Source organism: Mytilus edulis, chromosome 5 (assembly GCF_963676685.1).
Source record: "Mytilus edulis chromosome 5, xbMytEdul2.2, whole genome shotgun sequence".
Taxonomy (NCBI): Eukaryota; Metazoa; Mollusca; class Bivalvia; order Mytilida; family Mytilidae; genus Mytilus; species Mytilus edulis.
Genome location: NC_092348.1, coordinates 65,436,692 through 65,455,653, shown reverse-complemented (window position 1 = coordinate 65,455,653; position 18,962 = coordinate 65,436,692). Strand labels below are relative to the sequence as shown.

Here is an 18,962-nt window from a genome sequence, read left to right as displayed (position 1 = left end):
CCTTTTTGCTTTAATCTCAACTGGCCCAAAAAGGCCAAGTGAGCTTTTCTCATCACCCTACCCATAATCAACATGGCCGCAATGGCTAAAATTAGATCATGGTGGTAAAACGAAGTTTTTGGCTATTATCTCTGATACTTAAGCAAGTAAGAGCTAATACGACAAGGTAGAAAATGTACATCAGGTCATTATCTATCTGCCCTGAAATTTTCATACGCATTTGACAACCTGATGTTGGGTTGCTGCCCCTATATTTGTAATTTTAATGAACTTTTGCATTTTTCGATTATAATTTGGAATAATATTATAGCTAGAGATAAACTGTAAACAACAATTATGTTAAGCAAAGTTATTATTAGTTTTAAGCAATATTTGATAATTTTTGTAATCTTTTACAAAAATATTCTCTTCTGAAACTACTGAGACAAATACAATCAAACCACAGGTACTTGAGGACAGGACCCTATAGGAGCCTTGTGATGCCCCCCTCCCCCTTTTTTTTTTTTTTTTTAATCGAGCAAAAATATCATTATTTTCGCTTATATTCAGCTCTCTGTATGCTATTTATCACTTCAAATGCAAGGAATACTATCAAATACCAGTTTCTAAAATTTGGGGTTTCTGATATATGTATAGGCGGAAAGGTAAGTCACTCAGGTTTGTTTACATTGAGGTACTGCTCGGGATATTTCTTGAAATTTTCTATTAAATTATGTCCTACCTGTTCCAATATCGTATTTCTTCTTCGCCATATATATTATCCTCACTGAAAACATACATAAATAATCAAAATACAGGTATAAAGTCCTCCTCTGGGACACTTTTCACTCGCGATTTGAATATTTTCAACCACATTTTAGTAGAAGCTACGGAAGTGACATCGCTAGCGACATCTGTGCGGTATTTTCAAAAGGGCGGTAACCATTTCACATGTTACCTATTCTGTAACTCCCTCCTAAATCAAGAGAACCATAATCACTCCCGATCGATCGATTTCCGAATGGCAATGACGACAACGGTAAAACGCGAGAATTCCGAATATATTTTGCGGGAAATTTTATAACAACAGACAACAACAACAATAATGGATGAAGACCAGAAATTCGCATTCAATTTGGCCGTTAATGGCCATAATTTACTGATTTCAGGCCAAGCAGGCACTGGTAAGACATTTCTTGTTGAGAAAATTGTTGAATTTATGAGATATAGTCAAAAGAAAAACGTCTCTATCGTGTGTTCAACTGGTATCGCTGCCACACACTACGGCAACCTAGGTGCACAAACACTTCACAAGTGGTCAGGAATAAGGGACGGAAGGTATTTAATAGAGGAAATTGTTCATTTACTTAGAACAGATGAGAGATACACAGTTGCCAAATCCAATATTGAATCTGTTGAAACTTTAATTATTGATGAGATTTCAATGGTTAGCTCTAAAGTTTTAAATCAGGTCCAGGTTTTGTGTAGGCAAATTAGGAACTCTCCAGATATATTTGGAAACATTCAAGTTATTCTTGTAGGAGATTTTTATCAGCTTCCACCAGTTTCAAATGAACTGTATGGTGACCCTGGCAACCTCTGTTTTCGTTTACCATGGTTTGAGAGTTATTTCCCCCACAAGATCAATTTACATATTGTACACCGACAAGACGAACATAATTTGATAACATGTATTAATGAATTAGAGGTTGGGGATCCTTCAGATGAATCAGTAGCATTTCTACAATCATTAAATAGACCTCTGCAGGATGAAGCAGGCAGTGTCCAACTTTTTGCTAGAAACATTGACGTTGATATGTTCAATTATAATAAACTAAATCAAATACAAGGAGAGCTTCAAACATACCATTCAGTAGATGAAGGTTCTGCACACTATATAAACAAGTTTTTAGCGCCAAAGAATTTAGGGCTAAAGGTAGGGTGTCCTGTTATGTTGATCAAAAATCTTAGTGATGTTTTAGTGAATGGTGTTCGTGGTATTGCTGTTCAACTGCATAATAAATCTGTTGATGTTAATTTCAAAATTGGTGAGAAAATAGTTACGGCAAATATTGGAGCAGAAATTTTTTCCACTTATGATCCTGTTGGGAAAATTATTATTGCAAAGCGCATTCAACTGCCATTAAAATTAGCTTATGCACTTACAATTCATAAAGCCCAAGGTATGAGTTTAGAAAATGTAACAGTAAATTGCCAACACAGTGTTCAACCAGGTCAATTAGGTGTCGCAGTGGGAAGAGCAGTGTCTGTAAATGGTTTAAAAGTAGTCAATTTCAAAAAACATCTTTGCAAAAAGCATCCAGGATATGTATTGAACTTTTATGAATCATTCAGTGTAGGTGAGCTTAACCAAGATTTAACATGTTGCCGAAATAAAACTCAACTTGAAAAACTTTCATATTCAGAAACTGAATCAGCTTCTAGTGATAGTGATGCATGCAGCAAAACATTTGAGAAAGATTTTATTGATTTTGATAATGATTCAGATTTTTCAGATTCTGAAATAGAAAAACTTGAATTTTTAGATACAATTTTAACTGATGACAACCAGAAAGTATTCTCTACTGATCCTCTCCCTTCAAAGCTGGCCTTTGACAATGTTTTATTAGAATTTTTGGATACCCCTGCAGAAGAGCAGATCTTATATTTTAAAGAATTAATTCTTAAAAACTTTAATTTATTCAATGATTGGTTTGATCAGCAGGCATCAATTATTGATGACATAGGGCTGAACTGCTTCCCTGAAGATAAGGATAAATACACTCAGAAGCATAGGAATGATTTTTTTATTAAATTCAATAAACACATAAATTCAGAAGAATATGAATGTAGCACTTCTGTTCTGCTTAAAAAGTATGAACTACAAGAATTGAAAGGTCCAGCTTATAGACTTTTAACATCTGTATTATTTTACATTGAAAGAAAGTTTTTTGAAACTTTATCTTCTCATCTGCATCTGACTTCACCTGAACCCTTACCTAAACCATCTTTAACTCAAGAGTTAGATCCTGCTGGAAAGGGCAAAATTAGATATATCAGTGGGTATGTGATTGCAAAATTAAAGCACAATTTGTCACAGAAGATAAGAAACTCATTATTTGCAAAAGGTAAAGAAAAGGAACTGAAAGATTTACAAAATAAAATGAACATTTTGAATTCAATGTGCTGTACCTTTGGTGAGTTAGTAGATGTATCTACTGATAAAACTAGTTTAGATGAAATTAAGCGTAAACAAAATCAGCGTGAGGGACTAACAAATATTTCTGACTCTGCTTTTGATTTTTTTCAAAAGCTTGAAATTCAATGCCGCCAAAAATTGACCCATGAAAATTTAGTCATATATGGTAAAAATTTGTATAATGATTCTTTAAAGCAACTGTTTGATGACTACGAGTTATATGAGGCATGGTTAATGTGCGTGACCTCATCCGTTACCACCTCTTCTGAGGATGAATGTGAGAATGACCATGACATTCGCACATTACTTAATTCCATGGCAACAGCTGTTGACAACTTTCTCATTTTATTCCAGTCAGTTGTGACTTTGTTTCTGAAAGTAAGCTTGAGTCAGTTTAGAAGAGATTTTCTGGCTTTTTTAAAAAGAGAAAAAGGAAAGGCATTGAGAAAAAAAGTGACTGAAAAGGGAAAGAAATCTATCAAAAAGTTTGACATGAAATTTTATACCGAAGACAAATCAACCAATAAACAGTCATCCTTCTTGCGTCTTAAATCAGAACTTCTTCAGAATCCAAAATATTTAAATGACTACTCTTTCACCAAAAAAGACTTATTACTAATTTGCAAAGACATTAAAATTAAAATTTCCTCCCAGAAAAGGAAAGAAGAAATTACCAATGTTTTGGCAAAGAAAATATTAGATAGTGATACATGTATTGAAACTCTAAATATACCTGATTCTTATGAACCTCAGCCCGGACCTAGTGGGATCTCTCAGTCTGTGCCTGTCTCTGAACAATCAGTGCATGATGACATGATTGGGCCCTCTGGCTCTCTACATGTTTCTTCTGAACCAGAAACTAGTTTGTCTGGGACTGCTCCTTCAACACTGACTAAAACAAAAAGGACAAGAAATTATGGCAAAAAAAAATCTAAAGGAAAGGGGAAAGGAAAAGGGAAAAAAACCAAGAAAGTAGAAGAGACAATAGAGGATGAAAATTGTGCTATATGTAATAAAACATATATAGACGGTGAAGATTGGATTAATTGTGATGTTTGCACATTATGGTTTCATCGGCAATGTGTTAATTTAGAGGATGAAGCAGAATGGGCATGTTTGACTGAGGAGGACGGGTCATTCACTTGTCCCTTGTGCTTATAATAAAGTAAGCAAGTATACTTGATTATGTTAAGGAACTAGATAATTCCAAGTTAAAAGAGGGGTTAGAGAAAATAATTTGGAGGGTTTTCTTTTTTTAATACAAACTCATTTTGAAATTTCTCTCAAATTAAGAATGATGGTTGAATAAAAGCTTCTGTTAATAATGGATTTTTTTTTGCAATAGGAGGGAAAGGGGTATGGTTCTTTAAAAAATATAGCAAGCCAAAATGTTGTTTTTTTAAATGACAGCTCTTTCACAAAAAAGACTTATTACTAATTTGCAAAGACATTACAATTACAATTTCCTCCAAGAAAAGGAAAGAAGAAATTACAGATGTTTTGGCAAAGAAAATATTATTTCAACACTGATGTCCAATTGATCCAATCTTCACCATCTATATATGTTATAATACATCTAACACAATTTTCATTTTATTAACTTGATTCTTTTTTTCAGAAAATGTGTGTGTGTGTGTGTTTGTGGGGGGGGGGGGGGGGGGGGGGGGAGGTGATTTTTTTCCTCCTTACTCTTATAATAAAAGTAAACCAATAATTACCTTTTAAAGAAAACAAATCTCAATAAACCTTATTTTGAAATTATAAGAAGATCTTTTGAGCTTCAACCATTAACCCTGCCACATTATGTATGTACATTGTATGTGCCTGTCCCAAGTCAGGAGCCTGTAATTCAGTGGTTGTCATTTGTTGCTGTATTACATATGGGTTTTTTGATATTTTTTTGTACATAAATTAGGCCGTTAGTTTTGTCTTTTGAATTGTTTTACATTTGTCATTTCTTGCCTTTTATAGCTGACTATGCCGTATGGGCTTTGCTCATTGTTGAAGGAAGTATAGTAACATATTATACATGTAGTTGTTAATTTCTGTGTCATTTGGTCTCTTGTGAAGAGTTGTCTCATTGGCAATCACACCACATCTTTTTTTTTATTCAAACTACTAAATTCAGCATGTTCAGTATGAGTAATTTGTTCTGTAGTATTGAATATACTTTTTCAATCTAAATTTGAATTATACATGTATCTCATCACTTACAGTACTCTCCCTTTCATCACACAAAAGCGCCATAATAAATGGCAGCTAGTAATGAAATTGTTCTTATTTATTTTATGCATGCATTATATTTGTGACATTTCTTTTTAATTTCAGGACTACATGAAAACAGATAAAGTGTACATAATGTATATATTGGAAGTGACTTATTTTATACCTTTACTTGATTTTGTTGTGTTGGAGGTTGTGCTGTATCACCACCAGTATTTGATTTTCTTGACACTGTTGTTTGGCCCAAGATGACGGAGTTCATTGCATGACAGTAACCAAGGTATGTAGGATTTGTGTTGGCGCCACTATGTAAAGTGCGCTGTTGGCAAAATACGTTCTCAATAACGTCACTATTTAGTCTACTGGGGATAACAGAGGCATTGTTGTTTTTTAACCTATACTGACAATATTCTTCAAATCCTAAAATACATGAAACTATGTCCTGCCTGGTTTGGTGAGATATCATACACATTTCTTTTTGCTTGACAGTTGTGTCCAATTGAATACTTTTTTCCCATTTAATGAAAAAATCCATTACATCATGGTTCTGTCTTAATCTGTCATCACTTAAGTCAGTTATAGCCCTATTATCCCTAAAATTTGCTATCAGAACACTTGTATTTGACAATAATTTGACAGTAGCATTTAACATAGAGCCTGATTCTCCCAAAGTTTGTTGATACAGCTTCATCAAATGATACATATCAGCATTCAGTACATCTTCTGCTAAGTGATTGCGCATTTTTGCCTCTGATGTCAGATAAAAATGATCTTGTGACAATTTATGATGCACTGGAAAGGGATGGGTTGAAATATCCCATGAATAAGCCCTTTTGAAATGATTCCATTCAATAAAATTACCTTCAAACTTCATATGTCTTTTACATTGAGATTCACTTCCACTTTTTAAGATATTGTTCCTAATTTTTTTAATAACATGAGAAACATCCATGATGAAACTTATCTTATCATTACTGTAAATATTATTAAAGGAGCATGTTACTGGTTTGGCAGAACTAAATTCAGGCATTAAAAGCTTAAAGAGGTCTCTATTAGTCTGTGCCCCATCAGTGCTAACAAACATGATTTTAAACCCAAAGTTCATTAACCTATTCACAGATTGCCATACTAATAAATAGAGTTCATGTCCAGATGCAGTGCTTGCAGGAAAATGTGCGAAAGGAAACCGAAAACCTGTCGACCCTAGGAATACAAGTTGAAGTGCATGACTCGCTAAAATTCTTTCGTTCTTGTTGGATTTCAATTTATCAAAAACTACTGACTCTGGAGATAATTCAGTAAATCCAATCAATTCTATTTTTCCATTTATCTTTTTTAACTGTAGATCTTGCTGAATCGACATTTCATCAATAATGAGCCCACCTTCATAACCCTCGGGTGGTATATTTTTTAGCTTGGCCTCATTTGCCATCCAATGAAGCATATCATTATTTATTCCAGCTTCTTGATTTACAGTATTTTTAAATCTTTGTAGTAATTTCTCAGAAGGGAGGATGACAAACTGACTATTTCTAAGTTCTGTATACCCCTTAGGGCTTCTGCACCATAATGTTAGACACAGACGAACGATGTCTCTGTTCCAACGCCTTCCATGTGGGTTTCTTTCAATTGCCATTTTCTGCGACATTAAAAATAATTTCATTTTATCACTACATTCAGGGAAAATTTTTGTTAGAATTTCTGACATGTCATTATTATCTTCTGTAGATAGTATTACATCCTGATCTGTATTTGATCTTATGCAAGTTGCATTTGTGGAATTTAAATTCTCATTCAAAGGTTTTTTCGTTGTTTCTTCAAGTTGAAAATTTTTAACAATAACTGCTTTTTCCAAACATTTACAATGCACACATGATGCTGATGCTTTGTGTGATTTTTTAAATGGGAGCACCTTTTGACATAATTTTGACCTGTATCTAATTTGTTCTGAGTTTTCATCAAAAAGTTTTGAAACATGCTCTTTTAAGAAGTCTTTATTTTGCATTGACTCATCAACTTCCTCAACACCATTACAATAACGCAACTGTCTTATTATTTCAAAACATGATGGTAAATTAAATGTTTTGTCTACCCCTAAGCTAACAGGGTCTATCTTTTTACCCATAACCATTAAAGTCCAAGTTTGGTCCAATTTTAACTGAGCTTCAGTAAGCACCTTCAATCCATTTATTATGGTTTTGTTAAAATGACCTATAGTTATACAGCTTAAAGTTTTTGATAACAAGACAAAATCAATGGGGATATGTGTTCCAAATGTGCTTATATCTAGCACAACTGGTGTATTAATTTTCCACTTTATACCAAAGTAACGTTTGGTCATTTTGCACCAGTTACTTTTGCTGCGTGCATTTTTCACCTTCACATTTTTATATATTTGTTTTATTAAATTTCCAACTGATGTCCCTTCAGCTGCAGTTTTTTCTTTAATATCTATTAAATCAATTGATTCATCTATAGCCCCTTCCTCAATGTTATCAATTATCCAGTTGAACAAATTAGACTTATTTGACATTTCATTTATATTTGTCATTCTTTTTCAGTTCATAATTTTGCGCCAAAACAATTACTTAAAATATATTCGGAATTCTCGCGTTTTACCGTTGTCGTCATTGCCATTCGGAAATCGATCGATCGGGAGTGATTATGGTTCTCTTGATTTAGGAGGGAGTTACAGAATAGGTAACATGTGAAATGGTTACCGCCCTTTTGAAAATACCGCACAGATGTCGCTAGCGATGTCACTTCCGTAGCTTCTACTAAAATGTGGTTGAAAATATTCAAATCGCGAGTGAAAAGTGTCCCAGAGGAGGACTTTATACCTGTATTTTGATTATTTATGTATGTTTTCAGTGAGGATAATATATATGGCGAAGAAGAAATACGATATTGGAACAGGTAGGACATAATTTAATAGAAAATTTCAAGAAATATCCCGAGCAGTACCTCAATGTAAACAAACCTGAGTGACTTACCTTTCCGCCTATACATATATCAGAAACCCCAAATTTTAGAAACTGGTATTTGATAGTATTCCTTGCATTTGAAGTGATAAATAGCATACAGAGAGCTGAATATAAGCGAAAATAATGATATTTTTGCTCGATTAAAAAAAAAAAAAAAAAGGGGGAGGGGGGCATCACAAGGCTCCTATAGGGTCCTGTCCTCAAGTACCTGTGAATCAAACTTGGCTACAATCATCATTTGAGTATTTAGTTTTAAACATATGTCCGATGACCCCGCCTACCAATCAAAATGGTCAACATAGCTATAAATAGAACATAGGGGAAAAATGCAAGTGTTGTCTATTATTTTTGGAACCGTTATAAAAAGAGAAAATCTGGAAAGAGCAAAAATGTTCAAATCAATGAGCTCTGACTACCAATTTTCCATACACCTCAAACCTGTTAGACAAATTCTTTACCCATTATTACCCATAAATGAAAAATGTTATCATTTTTTCATTCTTTCCTATTATCATGAAAACTATGATATTTAGAGAGAAGCGTTTTTATACTGTTATGCCTTATATTATTTAAATTATAGAATAGATAATTAAACACTTTAAATTATAAGGCAAATTCTATTAAAATGTCAAATGTTGCCGATATAGTTAGTAGACTGTCATTCTTTTTTTCCAGGAAATCTGGGAAGGTTTCACAGCTGGTTCCCATAGGAATGACAACAACCTGCTGGAAAAATTCGACCTCCAAATTCAACAAATGTTTTATTACTGAGAAACTCCAGCCTACTGATATTCAGTGAAGCATGTTTAGTTTTTCAGCACATTTTTCAAACTAAGCCGAATTATATCCCAAAACAATAAATTTGTTGTGTATACGTCACCGTTTTTAAAAATGAAAGGATTGTGACCTATTTTCTATTTGTCATGTGGTATAGAGGTGAAATGGCGTAAAAATCTATGGTTGTGATTGAATTTATTGCAAAACAAAAGTGAGATTTTGAATTTTCCAGAAGTTCTTTTGGTATCTTTTGAATACACATATGGTAAATACCACAGCGTTAGTAAACAGTGTCACTGTATTTTTGTTAATCTTCTTTAACAGCGGACTAAAGTGTGGTGAATCTGACGGGAAGTTGTCTGGTAGGGCATGCAGAAGAGATGGCAATATACTGTTATTTGTACTGAGCTTTGTGAAGTTGAGGTATCTAAAAGAAACAAGGACGCTAAGTCCTCACATTTGTTGCTCATTGAAACTTTCAAGATTGAAAGTCGATTAAACAAACCAAAATTTAAAAAAAGGCACAAATGGTACTTAACACATGTTTTACTTGCATGAAAAATATGTTGTTGTTCCTGCTCACAAAGAACGAAACAACATTATACTGTGAATTCATTAATATTCGTTGGATACCGCAATTTTCGTGGATTTCGTTGGTACGGGAGAACCACAAATTTAAATGTTCAACGAATTACAAATTGTCTAATGGATTGTATGCAGAATTTGCCAAAACCCCGAAATTAAATATACATGAATATGCATTTTCCCCTCAAACCACGAAAATAGGTACCCATGAAAAAAATTAAAACACAGACGAAAACCAAACCTAGACATATATATTTTCAAACAATACTTACTTAGAAAATGACAAACAGACAAATAATAGTACACAAGACACACCATAGAAAACTACAGACTAAAGAGAAAATCCGGATCAATCATAAGTCTTTGTCATTGTGTTTCGGAAATCAACCAAAGATGCATGATAACTGTGCCTTCCTTTATTTTTATTTGAACCCTTAAATTAAACAAATGTCCGTACATCAACATTGTATTGCTGGATTTACCCATCCTTCTCTATAAATCCCCATTGATTATTACTAATATCTTTTTTTTTTTATCAGCAATCATGCTTCATATTTGCTGTGAAAATACTTACTCTAGGAGCGGTTTGATTCACCCATTATACGGTTCCGGTACATTCAATCTGACTTATATGTTTTCTTTACACAAATATTCTTTATTTTAAAAACGTTATAGATATAAGGATTATTGTTTTCTATAGAAAAAAAATATATATGGAATAGCCAACGTAGCTTCTAATATATTTTTTTTCTACAGAGGACAATAAAACTTTGTAAAAAAAAACTGTTTTAACAAAACGTTCTGTATAACTGACATTATATTCCTGGTACCTTTGAAAGCATACCTATGGGAACCAATAGTTCTCTAAACGTTGAGATTGTCCTTTATGTATATAGACTTCGTGCAAGTGCTTCTCGAGAAGAGTGATGCAATCGAGGAGAAAAGGTTTTAGAACATTTTGGTATATTTCGGAACATGTAACCAAACACCAAAAGCCTAATGATGCTTCAACACAGCAACTTTGATAGAAATTGACTAAATTTGAATAAATATAAAAAATGAAATTGAAAGGACATTTGATAACCAAAACCAAAATTCCATAGGAAGTAATTGTACATATTGTCTTTCAGAAACAAATCAATTCGTTTTGGTTAATTATGTCCTTCGATGCAAAGTTTTACATAAACATGTAAAAAAAAATGCAATATGTTCTTATAAATTACAATATGGTTTCGATTTTTATAAAGATAAAACCGTTGATTTTCCTGTTTGAATTGTTTTTCACTAGTCATTTTGGGGCGCTTTTAAGCTTCCTGTTCGTTGTGAGCCAAGGCTTCGTGTTGAAGGCCGTTCGTTGACCAATAATTGTTTACTTTTTACTCATTGCGACTTGGATAGGATTTTTTTTATTGGCACTCATACCACATCTTCTTATTTATATTCAACACAAATATGAAGCACTGCATATACCATGTTGATACATGTAGCAAGAAAATAAAATTGTTGCATATTTTTTTAGAAAATTAAATAAATTCCTTGATAGTATAATTCCAGTACGTTTAAACAACTTTCTAATAATTTTGACCCTTCGAATTAAACAAATATAGATCTATTAGGACTTATTTTTTAATTTGGTATAAAGTTTTGTTCCATAATAACTGATATTATAAAAAAAAATCTCAGCCACGATTTTAAGATAACAACACTGTGACTTTTACCAAAGTCAATATGACACTTAACAATTACGATAAATAGACAGTAATAGTGCATTGACTTGACATATCAACGATACAAGGATGAGGCTTAGAAACGGGGAAATGCGAGGCTCTGACGACCTTTTTCCCCGTTTCGGGCCGAATCCTTATATCGTTGATATGTCAAGTCATTTTTAATTGTTATTTGATGTGTTAATGTTATTATTTGATTTAAATATGGGGAAACTTTCCCCTTTCATAAAAAGACCTCATATCATGCAGGCGGAGAAATATACAATACAATGAAATGTACAGTACCTGTAGAAAACCTGCAATCGATGGTGAACGAATTTGTTCGAGAATGAACTAAAATATCAACATTAAGCATAAAACATAATGATTTATAGTTTGAAAACCAAAAAATATAAACAAGTGAAAGAAGTTTTTTTTCTAAAAATTGCAAAAGAAATCAGTTTGAGTCGTTATATACATTGGAAACAAGAACAGGTTGAATAGGTCGTATGAATAATTAATTATAATTTCGGCAAATTCTATTTAAATATTCATGAGGAAAAGTGATATCAGGTTAGTGACTGTATATGACATAGAAATATACGGTCAACGCATTTTGACTGCTTAAATAGAACGAGTGCAGTATAATTTATAATATTCTCTTTCCCGAATTAGCAAACTAACTGTAGTCTGAAAAATATCAATAACACACCAAGTGTAATATGTACACGTATATATGTAAGTGGCTTATAACACTTCTTTCCCTAATGCGTGAAAATCGATTTCGTCATTTTAGGGGTAGAAAATAGAGAGAGTTCTGTCTAAGGCTTGTGATGTCGTTGATACAAACCAGAGTTAAGAAACTGAATGTGTCATGATATCATTACTCATGCTACGTCAATCATTTAACACCTAAATATTGCAATCATTTGTCCTACCTCCATGAAAAGTATGTTGTTGCCTAGCAGATAAAGCCCAAAACAACACTGTTTTTTTTGTGTAAATCTCATTACATAAACTTCTTGATAAACACATTAGATATTGACAATGTACTTGGAAACTTGACATGGAGTGAATTTGATGTTAACACTAAAAGCATCCAAAGATCTTTTAGAGTACATGCAATCTGACTTACTTGACTTAATCCTTTTCATTCCTTGTGGAACATAGGGCTGCCACAGTCGCTTTCCACCTTACTCTATTTTGGCTGTTCTTTTTGCTTCGCTCCAGGTATATCCAATATCTTCCAGCTCCTTGTGCTTTGATCTTCTCCAGCTTGGCAAATTGTCTCCCCGGTCTCGAATGTCCTTGGGGTTCCATTCTTATGCCTGTCTAGTGATGGTACCTACAGCTTTCCTCAAGTGTGCCCAATCCATTGCCATGTTTTTCTCTTTAGCTGATTAATTGCTGGTTTCTGGTTCGTTCTTTCCCATAAGCATGTGTTCCTTATTTTTATATTTTCGTATGAGGCTGAATTCATACAGGAACTTCTTAGGAAGAAAGAAAAGAAGTTAACACTAGCCTTTAACTTTACTTTCCGCTAAATAAATGATGTTCTCTCACTAAATAATTCAAAATTTGGTGACTATGTTGAACTCATCTATCCCATCGAACTAGAGATAAAGGATACAGCAGATAGAATTAAGTCCGTCTTATATCTTGACTTAAATCTAGAAATTGACAATGAGGGTCAGTTGAAAACAAAACTTTACGACAAAAGAGATGATTCCAGCTTCCCAATTGTGAACGTTTCATTTCTATGTAGCAACATTCCAGTAGCGCCTGCATACGAAGTATATATGTCCCAATAGATACGATATTGTATTTCATATCACGATTTCCTAAAGAGAGGGTCGCTGCTTATAAGGAACCTATTTATCCAAGAGTTCCAAATGGTTAAGTTGAAATTATCCCATCGTAAATTTTACGGACACTATTACGAGTTTGTTGACCGTTATGTAATATTAGTTTTACAGATGATATCGGATATGTTCCTACAATCCCGTTCCCTTTTCACGAATGTGACCTACTGAATTAGACTATTTATCGGATTTGTGATAACACGAGCAACACGACGGATGTCACATGTGGAGTAGAATCTTCTTCCCCTACCGGAGCACCTGAGATCATCCCCAGTTTTGGTGCGGTTCGTGTTGCTCAGTCTTTAGTTTTCTATGTTGTGTCTGGTGTACTATTATTTGTCTGTTTGTCTTTTTCTTTTATTGACATGGCGTTGTCAGTTTATTTTCAATCTATTAGTTTGAATGTCCCTCTGGTATCTTTCGCCCCTCTATCATACGGAAGGTTCATATGGAAGGTTCGAAGGGAAGGTTCATATATATGGATGGTGAAAACAAAGAATTGCTATCAACATAATTGAAAAACACTATATCAGCAAAAGCATCTACTTTCTTATCACTTTTGTACATCGTATATCAAATCCTCAACCAAACTGTCGAGAAAAGCTAATAAAACAATAGAAATCGTTTACTAAAATCACTGCTACTTTTCTTGTACTCTTTTTTTTTAGCACCATGTCCGACAAAAGCGAAAATAGCATGCCTTGGCAACATATTTTTTAGAAGATTCTTTAAAGACGACATGCATTCGTTTTTTGAAATTACCATTAATAGTGATACAATTTATTCTGAAATTTTATTTATGTTCTATGCGTCTTCGAAAAACTTTTCTTTTATTTTTTTATCAACAATTATTAGGCCCCTTTTATTAGGTCATTCCACTTTTCTGTGGAAAGACCTATTGTTTTTCTTCTGATTATTTTTTTTTTCTTCCGCCTAATTTTGTTCTTGCGATAAATATTTGTTTCGCAATCTGTCGCTTAGATATTTGGTACATGATATCGAACAGTTTATGCGCTTTTGAAAGAGTTTGTCCTATTTTGACCGAAGCAATATGAACGCTCCATATGAGAGTTATTTCCCCTTATGCATTTGATATAAGTGATATGCATTTGATATAAGTGATATGCATTTCTATCTTGTAAACCATAAGTGATAGAGACCTAGGATCTTTTGATTTGAGGTCCTTGGTCCAAAAAAATGAAAATTAGGTCAAGGTCAAAGGTCAAGGTCATATTCTATTTTTTTGAATTTGGCTTGTTTCCATTCATTTCCAGAAACCATATAAGATATCGACAAATTATTTTTTGTAAATTGTTAGTTGGGACATGTCATAATACGTAAATTTTGATTGCAAGGGTACGTTGAACGTAAAAGGGAGTTTTCTCCCCTCTTGTATTTAAAAATATGCGTATGGTGATATAACTCATTAACCAAATATAATTAAGACCTATGGTCTTTTGATTTCAGGTCCTTGGTTTATGACCTTGAAATTGATCTCAAGGTCATAGCTTAATTTGATGTTCTAGATTTTGACCTTTGCTTTTACCTCATATGTATACATGATAAAGCCATGAGACTTTTGGCAAAAGTTATCAAACCATTAACCTTGAAAAAAAAACCCGGAAGTAGCTATTTTTTGTACTTTATTAATATAAAAATATATAGAACCAGAATCAGTGTCAATTAAATATTCAAATATTATCGGAAGTAACATTTTTCAAACCGGAAGTAACAAATTATCTTCCTTATTTAAAAAAATATTGCATAGAAACCATATATTTTTGGAATCAGCGTGCAATAAGCTATCATTTGACGATTGAAATGACATTTTCAACTTGATTTTACAACTTCCATATTAAAATACATTGTTTTTGGTGGAAAGACCTTACATATTATTATGCTTTTTTTGGCGTTGTCAATGCTTATTTTGTTCGATAAACATGTGTTAATATGATTTGCCACAAACAATTACCGTATTTTAGTGCAATTGAAAACCTTTGTAAACTAAAATTTGGTTTGAATTATCATTTCGAAAAAAAGAAATTGGTGCAAAAGGACTTCAGCCAAAGAGAATAGATTTTATATTTCTATTATATAGAATTAATTGCATAACACTGTGGTCGACAGTAAAACGTTTGTAGGTTGTAACTTGTTTGTCAACGGCTATGATTTTATGCTCACCCAGTCTGTCAGAGGCCTTCCAGTGGGGATTGAAATATTCACTTGTTACACATTCCGATACATAAAATGAAACTTTCTTTTTACAAAGCTTGAAAGGAATTTGTTTTAAATATTTATTATAATCATCACATACAACCGTGTCATTTATAAGAATAATAATGTTCAGAGATGATAGTATTTAATAATAATAACTACTTCTACGGTGTGATCATTTAAGAATGGCCTACTTTTTATTCAATGCGTATACATGTGGGTTTTGTTTGTGAAGAGTTCTGGATAATTAAAAAATCATTTGATTTCTTTGTTTAATACCATAAAACGATTCATTCTTTCAGATATTTGTCACTTTGCCTTATCTTCAAGTCCAACACAATTTCTCACGTTTCTTACAAAACTTATATTCTTGAGATGTATTCTTTTGTTGAAAAAAAATGTATAGATATAGATAGATATAGGAAGATGTGGTATGAGTGCCAATGAGACAACTCTCCTCCCAAGTAATAATTCATAAAAGTAAACCATTATAGGTCAAGGTACGACCTGCAACACGGAGCCTTGGCTCACACCGAACAGCAAGTTATAGAGGGCCCCAAAACTACTAGTGGAAAACCTATCAAACGGGAAAACCAACGAGAAACGAAAAACACATATGAACTACATAAACAGACGACATCATGCATTGTAACTTTTAAAGCCAATTAAGTAAAAAAAATAATCTGAAAGAACGTGCGATATCATATTAGGAAAATTGATGGTCAAACCATAACAAAAAATCAAGTAAAGAATTTTAAGTATTCAACCTTTATAGCTTGCTGTTCGGTGTGAGCCAAGACTCCGTGTTGAAGGCCATTTTTATTTATTTTCAAATTACAAAGGTTATTCCTGATTAGTATTTTTAATTATTTTATTTAGGCGTTTAGAACCTTTGGTGACCTCACAGTTTAAATTTCTATGATAAGTACGTCGTGAGCAGTGGGCATTACAGACGAACGTTCACCTAATTTTCCCCAGTCAATGAATGGCCATAGCTACACTGTTATGAATTTCATTCTATATACAACTCGTCTAAACATCAACCCAACAATGTTAGATCTGTAAATTTGATTTTGCAATTTTTTTTGTTCTTCCCTCGCCGGGATTCGAACCCATGCTACTGAGATATCGTGACACCAAATCGCCTGCACTGCAGACCACACGACCACCTGGGCTTCACAAATAATAAAGCTTTCGGTGGCCGTGTGTTACCTTTCCTCGTCAGTGTTAATCTAGCGTCGTACTACAGTACATGATATATAAGGCATGGAGATGTTATTGTTACAGATCAGCTAAATTATCTATAGTAAAAGATCCTACAAATTAATGCAAGATACAGTCACAGAAAATAATTATATTTATAAGTACGTCTGAGTCAGTGACAACTCTACAACAGATTTATCCATATATATATATATAATATATATATATCTCTAAACCGAACGAAAAAGCTTATTATTGTATAACCAGTTTGCCAATTTTTCTGAATTGTTATTAAAGTTCCAAAAACAAATTTATCTTTCTATTCTTTCTTTCTTGTTCCTCGTTGTCGGTACATATTTAATGTTCTTGTTCTTGTGTTCACAACCAGTTTACATATTTTCTTTAAATCAAAAATTCAAAATATTATTTTATCTATAACATATCATTTACATACTTAAAGCATGCATTTTTTCCATAATTGCCGTAAGGATTTTTATTGTGTTAATCATTTAATCCCCGAATAAACCAGAAAACAAAAGTTATCAACACCTTCAGGAGATTTTATTATTTTATCTTAATTCCTTTTAAGTACTGATAATACTGATACCATTATTTAAATTATACTAAATGATGATACTGAACAGAATTTAAAAAAAAACAGTGAAAACAATTTGAGAGCAAGGGTCTTTTGAAATATTTAGTTCAATTAAAAATATTTCATATTTTCGACGGAAGCATCGAAACGTAATTTTCGTTTATTTTTTAAAATAAAATCCTTGAAAAGAAAAATGCAATGCATATAATATCTTACTTTGATATGATATTTTCCTTAGCCATTTTGGGGGTTTTATCCCTTTTCTCGTCGTTATTTAATATACATCATGAGTGACAGAATTTGCACTTACATTTTTTTAATAATATGTATATGTATATATAAAGGATGAAAAGCTATTTGGCTATGTGCAATGTATGAATAAATTGAGTGGGAATTATGATTATCGTCTATGGAAAAAACAACAAATGATATGAATATGTAACATACTATTTGCTGCTTATGCAACACTTTCTGTAAACAATATTTATGTGTTGAAGACTATTTAAGAACATCAAACTTTACTTATAGAAAATTAATAACACTAAGAATTAGTGGCCATAATTTAAATATAGAAAAAGGCAGACATTCTAATATTCCTAGAGAGCAGAGATTATGCCTTTTATGTAAAACATTAGAAGACGAAAAACATTTTATATTAGATTTTAAATTAAATATGGAACAAAGAAGCAACTTTTTTAACAATTTGGATTTTAATTTTTCTGTTCAAGATTTATCTGATGAAGATAAGTTGATTTTTATTCTCAATCCATCAACACCATCACAAGTAAATAAATTGGGGTCCTACATCAAAAGGTCATTAGAACTGAGGACAGGGGACACTGGACTATTTACTATAAGTGAATGATTGTTTGTATATATATATATATGAATTATAGTTATATTGTTTACTTATTTGGTGTGTCACAAACTTAATGTTTTCAGTTCATATGGCAATAAATAGTTGATTTGATTTGATTTGGTAAACAAAAAAATCCATGTATAGAGCCATTAATTTGTCTTTTTTGGTTTATTTGTTTACGTTTATAGCGAATACATTCCACCCGGCACATTCAATCATTCACTTAATAGTCCAGTGTTCCAAGATTTCTGTAAAGTTATTTTCCTCCAAATCATGCATATTCGCATTTAAGCATCTTTTGAAACTTACAGGCAGAAATAATAAATACCTATCGGCCCACTGAGTGCAGAGGCCGTCATTCAACTTTTTGTTCCCGACAACATTTTTTCTCTCAATATTTTACGAAGAAAAGGAGTAGGTTCAGTAAGACCCCTTTTCAGCCTCAAAATATAGCAGTTTTAGAAAATTGTGAAAATGTAATCGTTTAGATATTTATTGTAAAGTAGAATGCTTCTGCTACATAAATATAGGCTGTTTTTCACAAAACAATGCACATATATCGGGTACTAGCATCATTAAGTCATGCTAAATTACTGAAATCTTCACAATTGTAGCATTTTAGTTAAATTTTAGACGGTTTCCGTCTGAAATGAAAGTGGCCGCATTCGTGTTCATTCATAATATTGAAATGTAAGTTGTATTTGATGATAATATATAATATATATAAAGGGGCAGGATGAACACGGATGCGACCACTTTCATTTTTGACAAAAACC

At 32.7% G+C, this 18,962-nt stretch overlaps 1 long non-coding RNA gene across 1 annotated transcript; it reads left to right on the top strand.

Annotated features, from left to right (window-relative positions):
* Positions 1-461: 461 nt before the first annotated feature.
* On the top strand, positions 462-8,564 carry LOC139524251 (uncharacterized). Its single transcript, XR_011664758.1, has 2 exons — positions 462-1,163; positions 8,273-8,564. It is a non-coding gene; the product is annotated as an uncharacterized lncRNA (long non-coding RNA).
* Positions 8,565-18,962: the final 10,398 nt, after the last annotated feature.